Source organism: Argiope bruennichi, chromosome X1 (assembly GCF_947563725.1).
Source record: "Argiope bruennichi chromosome X1, qqArgBrue1.1, whole genome shotgun sequence".
Taxonomy (NCBI): Eukaryota; Metazoa; Arthropoda; class Arachnida; order Araneae; family Araneidae; genus Argiope; species Argiope bruennichi.
Window position 1 is genome coordinate 36,497,004 of NC_079162.1, and position 12,912 is coordinate 36,509,915.

The following is a 12,912-nucleotide window of genomic DNA, read 5'->3' on the forward strand; positions in this document are numbered from 1 at the left end:
GGCAGGGACTCCACACCCAATCCTACAGGGCAGGGACTCCACACCCAATCCTACAGGGCAGGGACTCCACACCCAATCCTACAGGGCAGGGACTCCACACCCAATCCTACAGGGCAGGGACTCCACACCCAATCCTACAAGTTTTCATAGTTATTTACCAATAATCCAGACTTTGAAAACAAATTGAATTTTTATTACTTGGGCAGATTAAATGAAACCCAGTTTGATGCTCCTGTATAAAGGAAGTCGTATTTGTTTCTAGTAGAGTAACTGAAATAATTAGCTTGAAAAGCACTCGAGTAGTGGTTGGTTGTGAAGTTTCTAGAGGATCTTTTTCCCGCAGATGAATTTGATTCTACACATTATGGAGGAACCCGCAGAAGAACGGGTTTCTTTCTTGCACTGATCACTTTTGCATGCATTGAATTGGAATGAAGAATTCTAGTACCAACAAAAAGATAAGACGTATAAGCTCTGAAAGTAAGACAAATGTGTTTAATTTAGATAGATATGACGGAAAAGAAAATGAACTGTAATAAGGTTATTTGAAAAGCCCTTGCAAAAGTGACTAACAAATGAACGGGAAATCTTTCTTCGCTTGTAGAATGCGATATTCAAGTCATCAACATTAATAAAGATAATCGAGGAAGATAACGGTACGAAATTTATCTACGAATTTTATAAAAATATTTCTTATTAAGCATATCTAAATTCTTAGATTTAAAGGAACCCGTGGATCTTGAGGGAAAAAATGATAAACTATGGGATTTTTTTTTAATTCAAGAATCATCACTTTGGATACGCGGTTTAAATAGTTATATATTAGTTTTTAAAAGACCTACGTTTCAGGCTTCTATTAACCGAGGTAGGACTTGTGTAACTTTCTGCAGCTATATTTAAAATATTAACCTATCATCGAAAATTTGGTCAGCTGGGAAATGAAGTGTAATTGAATCGAGCAAGCCAGTCTTATAGTGTAGTATAAGACAAATGTATATTCTCCACAAGTGGCAAGAAACCGAATCTCGCATAGCAATAGGTCCGATAAAAATGTAACCAAGATTTTTAAAATATTAATTCTTTACATTAGTATCGTCTTGATATTGTGTCTCACTTTAGAGGTAAATCTGAAAATTACGAAATCTTATAATCATGGCAGTGATTTCCATTATATAAATGCCGTTTAGTTTCCATTGTTACTTTATTACCTATGAAGAAATACAATTAAAGGAAAAATTCTACATAGGAACAATTTTTATATAAAATCCAAAATTATTCTACACTAAAGAAGTTTTGCCCTTATAAATCGTACTGCCATCTCTTGAATCTCTCCTTTTCCTCCAAAGTCAAGTTAAATACCCAGGAACGTTGGCTTAGAATGAAATAATTATATCGCTGTATAATGGCATTTCGTTTTCAGATAAGAATTTTTTTTAAAATTAGGCTGAGTACCATGAAACGTTTGAATGTTTTTGATTAAGGAAACGCAATAAATGGAGCATTTCATTAGATTATAAAACTTTACTAACAGAATTCTTTATTACTCAATTAACAATCAAGATTTAATAAATTTTATTTTAATGCAAATTGAAAATCAATGAAGTACATCTAATTACTTAAATTCGTCACATTTAAACTCCACCAATTTTCTAACCCTAATTTCACTGCAATTAAACATGGAATGACTACATGCATATTCACATATGTATAAATTTCCCGTAAACGAATTCATATTAAACTGCTGCTGGATCGGAAAAATTGCATTTTGATATATATATCCTCCACAGACTTCTACATTTCAATCCAGGAAAATCCACTATTCTGTAACCTTAAATCACCTTGTTAAACAACCCACATTTTCTCCTGACAACAAATTGACCTTTCATTACCAGTCTAATATAGAATCATTATCTTTCGTAATTCAACACGCAATTCACCACTTTGCCTATTTACTTTCTATCTTTGCAAAACGCGGTGTACAATTTACGGTATTAGCTTAATCGACATATTACACTTTTGGTATACTATTCCCTATATATAACTATCCAGTTTCTATGAACTTCAAATTATCTCCTTACCAGGAAATTCACTCCAAATACATAAAGGGGAAAAAAGACAACCATCTGCACGAGTTCTGCCAAACTGATGCAATTATTTACTATCATACCAGTCATAATATACTTTAAACACCGTTCATGAAACCTGCACTTATGCAAGATGGGCAGTAGTTGTGTTACGTTGGCTGCAGATTTATATTTTAAACCATTCCCAAATGCCAGTCAAAATAAGATTCTAGTCGAAGCTTCAGACCAGGAGCAAAGTAAAAGAAACTGCATGCACTAACTAAAATGCAGTTTTAATTTGATTTGATCATATTGGTAAAAAGCCATCCATTTCATTATGTTAGGTAGGAAAGATCCCAAAATTTTGAAAATGAATTACATTTGTAATCGCGTTTCAGCCTCTACTAGTGACGCTTGTTTGGAAGCCAACGGTTGTATCAGAAAACGAATCAAGCTCGTTCCAAGCTAAAAACCAACGGAATAAGACATTGCTAAAGAAATGTTTCATTTTTTCAGAATGAAATCTACATTTGGCAGGAAATACATTATATACAGCTATAGTTTGGCTGGAAACAAATCCAAGATTAGTCCAAATAGAAACGACCTTAAATGAAAATAAAGGATATCTGAATGATTAAGCAGGACATTGATTGAAATGATTTAGTTGATCAAAGGGCCAGCGAAAACCCATTGAACCAAAACCTATTTTAGGACATCAGGCAAAAAAACTCCGCCAAAAGCACTTTAAGGGGCACAAAGACTTAGCGAGTTCTGAAGTTAGAATCAAACTAGCCAGTATCATCAAAACATCCGATTAAGCAATAATCTGCTATGGCTATTATGCCACAATCAAATTGCGAAAAGACTGCGGATCAACACTCCACTGAATGTTCACTAAAATCAAATTTGGTACAAACCAAATTTTTTCCCTCTGTTAATATTTATATTTTAAACGAAGGCTGCTTGACCTTGATATTTCGAATAGGAATATTTGAATTTATTCTTTAATCTGCAACAGTTAAGCTTACAATTTGAAACAAAAACGCGAGTTCTTATAAATAGGAAATAATGGATGTATTTGATTTGATTTAGTTTCGTCATTTGCGATCTCGAATGAGATTGAATGTAGAGAAAGTAAGGATTGCTCATCTGAAACAATTAGCACGGGAATAAATACAACCAACCCAAAGTCAAATTTCAGTGTATTTGGCTTTTGATTTGAAGGTATGCGACTTCACTTTCAGCGGAGGACACTTGAGCTAGCACCCGCCCTCCTGACAGCTTTCCTCTTTTAAATAAAAACGAGCATTTGTTCCTTATTCAAATAGCTGAAAAGACGATTTGATCGCTATTTTACCGATCACGCAAAGAAGCCTCATTATTCAGAGGAGTGTCATCGAGGAAGAGTAGGCCTTAAATGTAGAGAGGAGTCTTCATTCAACTTGCTGCAAAATAAGTGCCATTAGATTTATTAATGGCCGCATTTACACTGGAGAGAGTAAACACTAAATACATTTATGAATACATTTATGTATTTGATTTCTAACTTTAAATGCGATTTGTGAACGTAAAAATGAGCGAAGTAAAGGGATGAATAAAGTTTTAAATGCAGGCAACAGCTCAGAAAAATTTATGCTTTAGGATAAAATTGAAATGGACAATAAAAAATATGACATTAAATATCGTGTAAGTACTCAAATCTCCATTATCAAAGTGGTTAAAACTTCAAGGCAATTAATATGCCTATATAATTCAGCAAGGACACAACTGTAGACCCAAATCGAAGAAACTGCAATATCCAAGAGATGCAAATATAGGAAAGTAGCAGATCATACTATGATTATGCCATCCTGCGATGTGAGCCTTCGTTGGACGATAGCGTTTTATTTTGCAGAGGTCACAAAAAAGTTATGTATTAATGCGTAGTTGCCAAGAATGCATGCATATCGTACCATTGTGCTGAATCATGACATGCCTTTGGCTATCAAGATATTCTAGTTCCTTCAAACTCGAAAAGAAACAAGTTCGACAGGAGGAGCATTGTTATAATATCTAAAACTAATTTCCAGCATAGTGAACACGCATATTATCCGATGTAGAATAGTATGCAAGATGCATATGCAATTCGCTTTAAATCACACCTATTAGGAAGTAAACACTGATTTTTTCAACATTAAAACCTATAAGCTGATTGAAGATAATGACTTCTATTAAAATGACTTGTTACATTTCAACACTTATTAAAAAATGTTCCTATCCAGAAATATTCAGCTTTAAATTTCTTGTGAATGAAGTTTGTAAAGGTTGATATTGAAATACTTGCTACAGTTCAAGCATTTAAAAATTCCATGTAGAAAAAAATTGGGAAACTTGTATGAATCTCAAGAAGGCATGAATCTCGCCCATTTTAAGTGAAGGTTTATTACAGCATCACCCAGCCTTGGTATATTCAATTCTACATAAATATTCAATACAATTCTACATAAATATTTTGAGCATAAATTAGGAGCAATTAAACACATCGGTAATCTAATAATGGCTTTGCGTCAGCAGAAGGTTGCTGGATATTCAGGAAATATAAGAGAACATTAAATTCATTTACAATCAGATTATATACATTTTTGCTTAGCAAATTTAATTAGCACTGATGTCATGTAAGAAAACTTTTGATAAAGTATAGATCGTATATAAAATTAGGATTAAACTATCAGCTAATTAACAAGCATAGTAAAACAATCACATTCTGAGATTACAGCATATTGCTCAATAGCAGTTCACCAATCCTCTGAATATAAAATAAATTTGTTGCCAGAATATTAAGACTAAGCAAAATAGAAATTATTCGAATTATGCTTGAACGAATATGTTAGAACTTGTAAATGCAAAGAAAGTTGGTACTTTGTTCAATGTATTGATAAGCTTTTATCAATGTATTTAAGTAATTTAATAAAATTGAATTTCGTTCGATTGAGGTCCCTTAGAAATTTGATATTTAAACTTCAACTTTCCAGATGTTCGTACAAGGAATGGAGAATCAGCCTGCTCCATGCGATTTAACTAAGAAAAATTAATTGACGACGCAATACCAAGCAGCTATTCGACTCTTAATATGAATATTCAGATGAAATACCGATGACCATACAGTTAGCCTAGTTTTTCATATTCAATAACCTGGAAAACGATGCGAAATATATAACTTCAAATTGAAGTTCAGTTAACTTTGCTCAAGAGGGATACAGATCTTGATGAAATTTTCAATACTAAGAAGCGAGAACCGGATTGCTATATTTAGTTTACTTTCATTACCGGATGTTAAATGGGGACTATGTAAATTTGATGCATCGCTCAATTTGTGAATCTGATGTGCCCGTTATTTGAAAGCTGAAAGTATAAGTTAAGCTTCTTTACAAAGTAAGGGTAACAGGAAATTATCTAGCATTCTCATTCCCACCCTCTTACCAGCCGGCTGGTACCTATCCCGCCCTCCATTTTTATCTCAATAAGTTCAAACTTCCTTCCCTTCCTATCCTGGGGCCATTTATTATTCATTTCAAGTCAAAGTCTCGATGAAGCCACCAATGACTAACAATATTCGAAACTTGAGGTATGAAGGTAAATACAACCGAAACTGAATTATCAACCCATGTTACACGATATAAAGTGGTTAAATGTTAGTTTAATAAGATTAAAAAGTTTATGATCAAGATGAATTCGAATTCATCTTGTCAAATTCGAGAAATTTTGAAGGTGTTACCTTACAGTTCGTTATCGCGACCCACACGAGCTTCCAACCCATTATTTAAGACTTGACCTATCCTACTGATACTTTAATTTCTTTCAAAGAAGCTTATCTTCATACTTTCAACCAGTTGTTGAAGCCTAGTAATCCGATTATTCAATACTCGTCGAAATTGGCTAGTTCTACCATTGAAATTTTACATACGATGAATGTTAAGTTGTTTCGCACACATTTTTATCAATTCGAAATCTTAGCATTGCGCGCGCGGATTCTTCCCTAGAATAGAGAAAATTTGCTTATTATTTTGTCTATTATCTCTAACTTTGTAATAAGGAGTTAAATCACAAGAGGTGCGAGAATCCGAAAATGTGTAGTAAAGAACCTACTCTAGTCGCAAAATACACCCCAAATATTCATACGTGGAGTAAAATAGCTGACCGGTAAGGCTCGAAATTTGCTGAACCTAAATTATGATATTAGAAGTGATTTTACATGTATTCTTAATTTCACTCATTAGATAAGAAAACAAGATAAAATTTGAACGCATTCATCAATAAATTAACTTACAAGTGAAAGTTATTTGCGAGTTGCATAGCAATAATTTTTTTAAAAGATAGAAGAGCATACACCCTTGATTAAAGGAACTTGTGTATTGTGACCAGATGAAAGAACAGGATCTGCAAGCAGGTGTAAGTAATATGTATTTAAATGGCATCTTTTGCAAGTTTAATCCTAACTAATGCAAGATTGGAATTAATGCTTTTGCTTTATTAAACAATACTGAAAGTTTTCATAGATTTGTTTCTACAGAATTCGGCATCAAAAATCAAATTTTCGTATTGAAGCCTGTCTCATTTGTTTTTGAACTTGTTCTAAAAAAAAAAACAATTTTCATGTAATTGCCAGTTTTATAGCTTGAACTGGAAAATAAACATTACAAAGATGGTTTAAGTTTTATACATTAACAGTTCATTTCATATTTACTGCATTATGTTTTGCGTCCACATGTACAATTTAAGAATTTAAGCTAAATATCTATTTTGGTAAATCTATTTGAAAACGAGCTCCGAGGATTGGTAAACAAGCTCCAAATATATTTAAAATGCATCTTTAGACTTACTACTGCTTTACATAAAAAAGTCACTCCCAGGCCCTTATTTACAAGGCTTAGATCCATTGAACTTGTGAACATCAAGGTTGATGATGGTTAACACCAAATGAAGTGGAGTGTGAAGGTTCCAAAGTTTTGGCAGATGATTAACTTGCTCAAAGCTAAAGTCAGCTTTCCGATAGATATATGCATACTCTTTAGATGGTGCTTTACAAACTGCCCATTTTTATCAACCTAAAAAAGAACCATTATCTTAAACATAATTATAAATTCAGAAAAAGATGCAATACTAATGAAATTGGGATCAATGTTTCTCGGTAATTTTTTTCCTCAACATCGTAACAGATTAGTACCCTTAAGTAAAATGCAGAACAGTTTAAATTTAACATACAATTGATTAATAACAATTGATATTGTTTTCATTTAAACATTTTCTGTTCTGACAGTATGAAAAAAAATTAATAGAAGGCGATAGTGGCTCATCCTTCAAGATGGTTCAATTTTCATTTAACTGCAGGTTTCTGGTAAAGGATAGCATGCTCACGAAACATTTAGTTGGCATTACAATCATTTTGTTGAGAAGATTAAAAAAATTATTAAATTTGATAAAGTATTTAAGCGTCACTATGTCAAAAAATATCAAGAATTGGATGATTACGTAAATACGAGTTTTCAGGGTATAAACTGCGAATATCTTCGAATTAGAATATATTTGACATTCGTTTGCAAACGGATATGAATACAATTGCTTTATATCAGTCAATACGCACTACTGAAGGTTAGAGCAATAAGTAATCTGCAGAAGGATTTTAAGATCATTTAAGAAAACATTTACGTGTTTCGATAAAAATATTTTTTATATTTGTAGAATTTTTTTAGCCATTACAAATGTTATTTTCAAATGACTAATGAAAACAAGCATACAGATTTAAATGTGTAACAATTCTTTATGAAATGTCAAATTACTGCTTCTATAACAAAAAATGGATGCTAAAATACTTACAAGAATTCAGATCTGGGTTTTCAGCTGTTTCGAAGGATTCGATTTTGTTACACTTGGAAGAACTGAACATCAGTAAATTGCTTCACTTCGTAATTTACGAATCCCAACTCGTATTTAATGTTAAATGCTTGGTCAAAATTCATCAGGATCTTATAGTTTGCCATAAGTTACATTGTAGGATAAAATACTGGACGATCAGCTGAAAAGGCAAAAAAGTATTTCAGTGAAATAGCGAAAACGCTTTCCAATTTGAAGATGCAAATATTTATAAAAATACAGTCAACTCTTCTACGGCTTCTAAGATACGTTATTCGAGGAGCAAGGAAAAAATTTAATCATTGCATTACTTGTGTGCTTTATGGAATTGCCAGCTCGGTAAGGAAATACCCTTTATACTTCGATTCCGATGCAACATGGATAATTGATATTACAGAGTACGAGTGGTGGGTAGGGTAGGGAGAATTGGAGGAGTTCAATTATATTAACAGGAGATTCGTCAATTATAGAAATGCGAAATTCTTTTGCATTTAGTAAAACAATTCTTGTCGTATTCTATATAACTGTCTTCATAAAGTTACCCAATACACCTACAGAAATTTAATTAGTTTTTGATCACTAGATTTCTGGAATTATCGGAAAGCTAGTCGATTAAATGAACGCTTCGGCGGGTAAAATTTCTTCAATGAATTTCGGTTCTTTGTTGAATATTTTTTAGAACTACCTATGCTTTCAATTAGAAAAGCAAAAACCATTTTTAACTAAATGAATCAACTTTAGGGAGCGAGTTGCCAGATTAATTTCAATATGCGAAATGCGTCGAGAGATTATTCATGGCAAATCGATTGCTCAACAGAAGCGACTCGCTCATTTATGAATAAGAATGAAAAATTTCATCTATTTTGACTTATTCCTAGAGCTTGGATAGAACCATTTGAATTATTGTGTCATATTATTTGAATTGTGTGTTTGCTGTCGATATATAAAACAAGATTTATGAATGCCCCCCGATTCAACATTTCGTTATATAGTTCTTTATATTATGAAATAGTCGGAAGATTTAGCAATTTTTTTTTACAGATTAACAAAAAATACTACACGGTTATGAAAAATTTTCAGTGTGATAAAATTTAAGATAATTTTTCTAAAGTAACAAAGCAACATCTGTTGAAAATGCAGCATTCACAGTCAATTGCTTTTTGGTAGAAAACGGAGATTTAAAAAATTGACTTCTAATACAGTTTTCAATTTTGATTTCAATTTTAGACAACGTAGTAACAATCTATTGGAATTATTTCCCTTGGTTCGTCCATGCTTTTAACAAATCATACTTGAGCAAATATACAATTCTGTATTTGGTAGAAGATATTTTCAAAACTTTAATTTTACAAATAAAGGATTTTCTAGAATTTTCTGTAATTCTAATTTCAATCCTTTGATATAATTAAAAATTATTTCATTCGAATTCTATCTAATCGAACCTACTGAATTAGTTGTTTGCGTTCCTGCTTTTCACATTACCATTGTTTCGAAAAGAAAACTAACCTAAATTATTAGTCTTAATTTGGACCTTCCGGAGGCCGTAAATCACATTTTTGAAGTTGTGTCGGTGAACAAGATACTCACTACTAATCAGATGAAATTTGGTATATTATCTTGTACAAAATTTGAAATAAATTTTGAATGCAATCCATTCAAAAATATGTACGGCTGAACGAATATAGGTTAACACAATAAATCAATCTAAAAGAACTAGATGACTAAAATTTAATACATAGATTTAACATTTTAATAGTTCAGATTAGTTTTAAAAATTTGTGGCAAATCAAGGGTGTGATTGTCGGTCTGTAGTTTTACATGCACGCAAATGTGATAAACTCAAAAGCGTAAATCTGGTAATTTACAAATGTAATTTTGGGCCAAGTATTGGTTTAAATAACCCGAAAATTCTTCCAAAATGCATTCGATTTTTAAATATTTGTGTATTAACTGCATCCTAGGGATTAATCATAAAGGATCACTCCAATAGGTTCTTGCGTAGCTATTATCTGCCAATGACAAGCAATTGTATAGAAATACCGGTTTCTTTACTATACAAAAAACACACAACTCATGTGCGAGTTTTGAAAATAATGTGAACACTCATGGGGTTGCTCAAATTCTACAATTTTATGCGGATTGGGGAGGAGAATAACATTAGATCATGCGAGAAGTTTCCGAGTGACCATTCCCGCTATTTTCATTAACAGCCAAATCTGGTTTATGTTAAATTTTTAATATACAAGTTATATTAAAATTATAAAATATAAATTCAAGTTTTAAAAAGTGTTGTTTTAAGTAGCAATTCATAGCAGGCAAGAATTTTACAATCGGTCTAGTATCCTGATAAGTTTCGTAAATATTTATACAATTTCATATGAGGAATTTACATTCCAGGTCGGTTGCTACCGTTTGAAAAATTGTGCATTTTAATTTGAAAATTTTCAAATGGTGAACAAAAAATTATAAATCCTTATACAGATTGTTTAGCATATGCAAGACAGACCACAGGCAGACAAAAGGTTTTAACATGTAGTAACTAAATATAGAATAATGTGCAGTGTTTGGATAATTTGGACTGCGCCAGCCTCAATCAACGTAGACTTCAAAACGCAGAGTAAGATGGAATTTTATTTAGCGCAATGTTCAAATAATTGCAGAAAGATTTTTTTGTCCAACTATCGAAGTTTGCATTGTAAAGAATTTGAATTGCAGGAAACTCGAGTACTTTTAAATCCTAAATGGAATGAGAATACCATTCTATTCATTACTGGAAGTAGTTTTATGAAAGTCTGGAAGTTCGAAATGCATTTAAACAATATCAGACAGAAATATTTTAAGGCAGAACTCAAGCTTTCAAAACATCGTGACCCAATTTATCCTCAGGGCATTGAATTTTTACAGAGGAACAGCGCACAGTCTTGCCGAGAGCGGGTTGTGTGAATTCAAAAGAAACCTTTCTAATGCGCGGTTTATGAAGATTCATAAGCCCACACCACATTTACACCAAGTACAAACAGCGGAAAGATAAATACCCATTTACGATCTTATCACAACCCACAATTTGGGGACCTCTGCTCTGAAGATATTGAATTTTGAATTCTTACTCTTTTATCGAATTCTAGAGTTTTAAAATTCAAATTTGTATATAAAATTCGAAGACAAGCCACTCGGACAAGCGTAATTTAGATGTATTTTAATTTGATTGTCAAGTGCATGCTTCAAGTAGGATAAGATTAAATCTGGAGTAAATAGATTGAACGATCTTGAGATTGATCATATCACCAATACTTTTTAAAACTTAAGAGTTCTTATGATATTGTTGCATAATGTTTTGCATCTTTTATGACCTCACATGCTTGCAATTTTCATCTTGATTCCTCACTCCTCCGGTATTTGACAAAAAAAATTCCGTTTTTAAATAAACTATTTTTAATAAAAATTTTCCAGTTTAGATTTTAACCCGTTTTATTATTGTTTCTACGTATTCTGGTAGCACATTTTCGTCCCTCAAATCTACTAAAGCATAACACCTTCTACTAAGGATTAAGAGTGAATCGATAATTAATATATTTGCCTATTTAAAATTACATTAAATAGTTCACAAATGAACAATTTCAGAATTAACATCAAGAAGCGTGAGAAAATTAAACAAAGTTCGGTTTCTAACAAATCTGAAAGAATTTTATTAACCCTTTGTACTCGGATGTCTCCCGAGAGGCACCATTCAAAGCGGCGCAACATTTTGACATTTAATTAATTTAAATTTTGATTTAAAATACCTACAGAGTTGTTAGAAAATGTTCCTTCATTTTTTGTGGGTTAATTCAACTTTAAACAATTATATTTTTCGGTACAATAAACAAATCCTTGTATTAAGTGCATAATTATTCATCAAGTTACTTTTCCGAGTACAAAGATTTAAAATCTAAATATTATTAAAATCTTATAACTTCTATGAAAATAACCTATTAACTAAAACAAATTAAAAAACTTACCACATCAAGACTTGAACAAGGCTTGATAATATGGTCTCCTCAAAGACACGTGCTGTCTAAACATCGCATCTAGGGACGGCTATTAACAATTGCGCTAATTTGTTCGTGTTATTGCATAACCGTAGGTGCCACAGACAATAAATAAATTCAACAAAAAGTCCGAAAACAATCTAAGGATCTTCCTTTTATAGTATTTGAATGAACATGTAATTTGACACATTCCTCCCTATTTTTTTCTAAATTTCTTCCGAGCGGCACTTTCAGTGAAGCAGATGAGACTTTCTAAACAGACGGTCTTGACGCCAAGCGGATCCTGCAGGATTTAGGTTCGAGGAAAAGTTTTGATTTTTAATCTTCTGTACTTAATTATTTTTTATTCATGATTAATTAAGAAAATCGAAGCGGATTGGCAACAAAGTTTTAGTTTTGATACTCAGGCTTGTGTTTTGAGATCGGAATTTACCGAAAATTCTCCGTCGTTGTGGTCTTGGCGGTATTATCTTTGTCGAAACATCCTCATTTTAATGTCGTGTGGAGACATGAACATGAGGACAGTGTGGTGGTAATCTTGTCATGTGACCAGGTTCAAAATTACGAAAGAAATCCCCAAAATTAGGATTTCAAAAGAACCATTAACATAATATGAATTAATTATGGATTTTCAATTATGTTTCACATCTTTTTCCATCTTCATGTTTTTCCTGATATTAGATCTTTCGAATTATCTTCAATGAAAAGTAGGAATAAAAATAACCAAGTTATGATAAAAAAAAGTTTTTCTTCCTACTGAATCCAGTAGTAAAGCGTTGCTATAGGTTTTCATTTGATTTGTTGAATGAACATCCATTTTTCGCAACAACACGAGGACTTCAGGAACGGATGTTACAGTTTTTTTCCGATGCAGAAAATTCTACTGCACTGCGACAACGTATGAACCGTTGGTCCACAGTAAGTGCTTTTCC

The 12,912-nt window shown here is 32.3% G+C and overlaps 1 long non-coding RNA gene across 1 annotated transcript; it reads right to left on the minus strand.

Moving 5' to 3' along the window:
• Positions 1-4,464: 4,464 nt before the first annotated feature.
• Positions 4,465-12,091, minus strand: LOC129959152 (uncharacterized). The gene is made up of 3 exons (XR_008783412.1): positions 11,951-12,091; positions 7,917-8,115; positions 4,465-7,147 (listed from the first exon to the last, which is right to left on the minus strand). It is a non-coding gene; the product is annotated as an uncharacterized LOC129959152 (long non-coding RNA).
• Between the last annotated feature and the right edge of the window lie 821 nt (positions 12,092-12,912).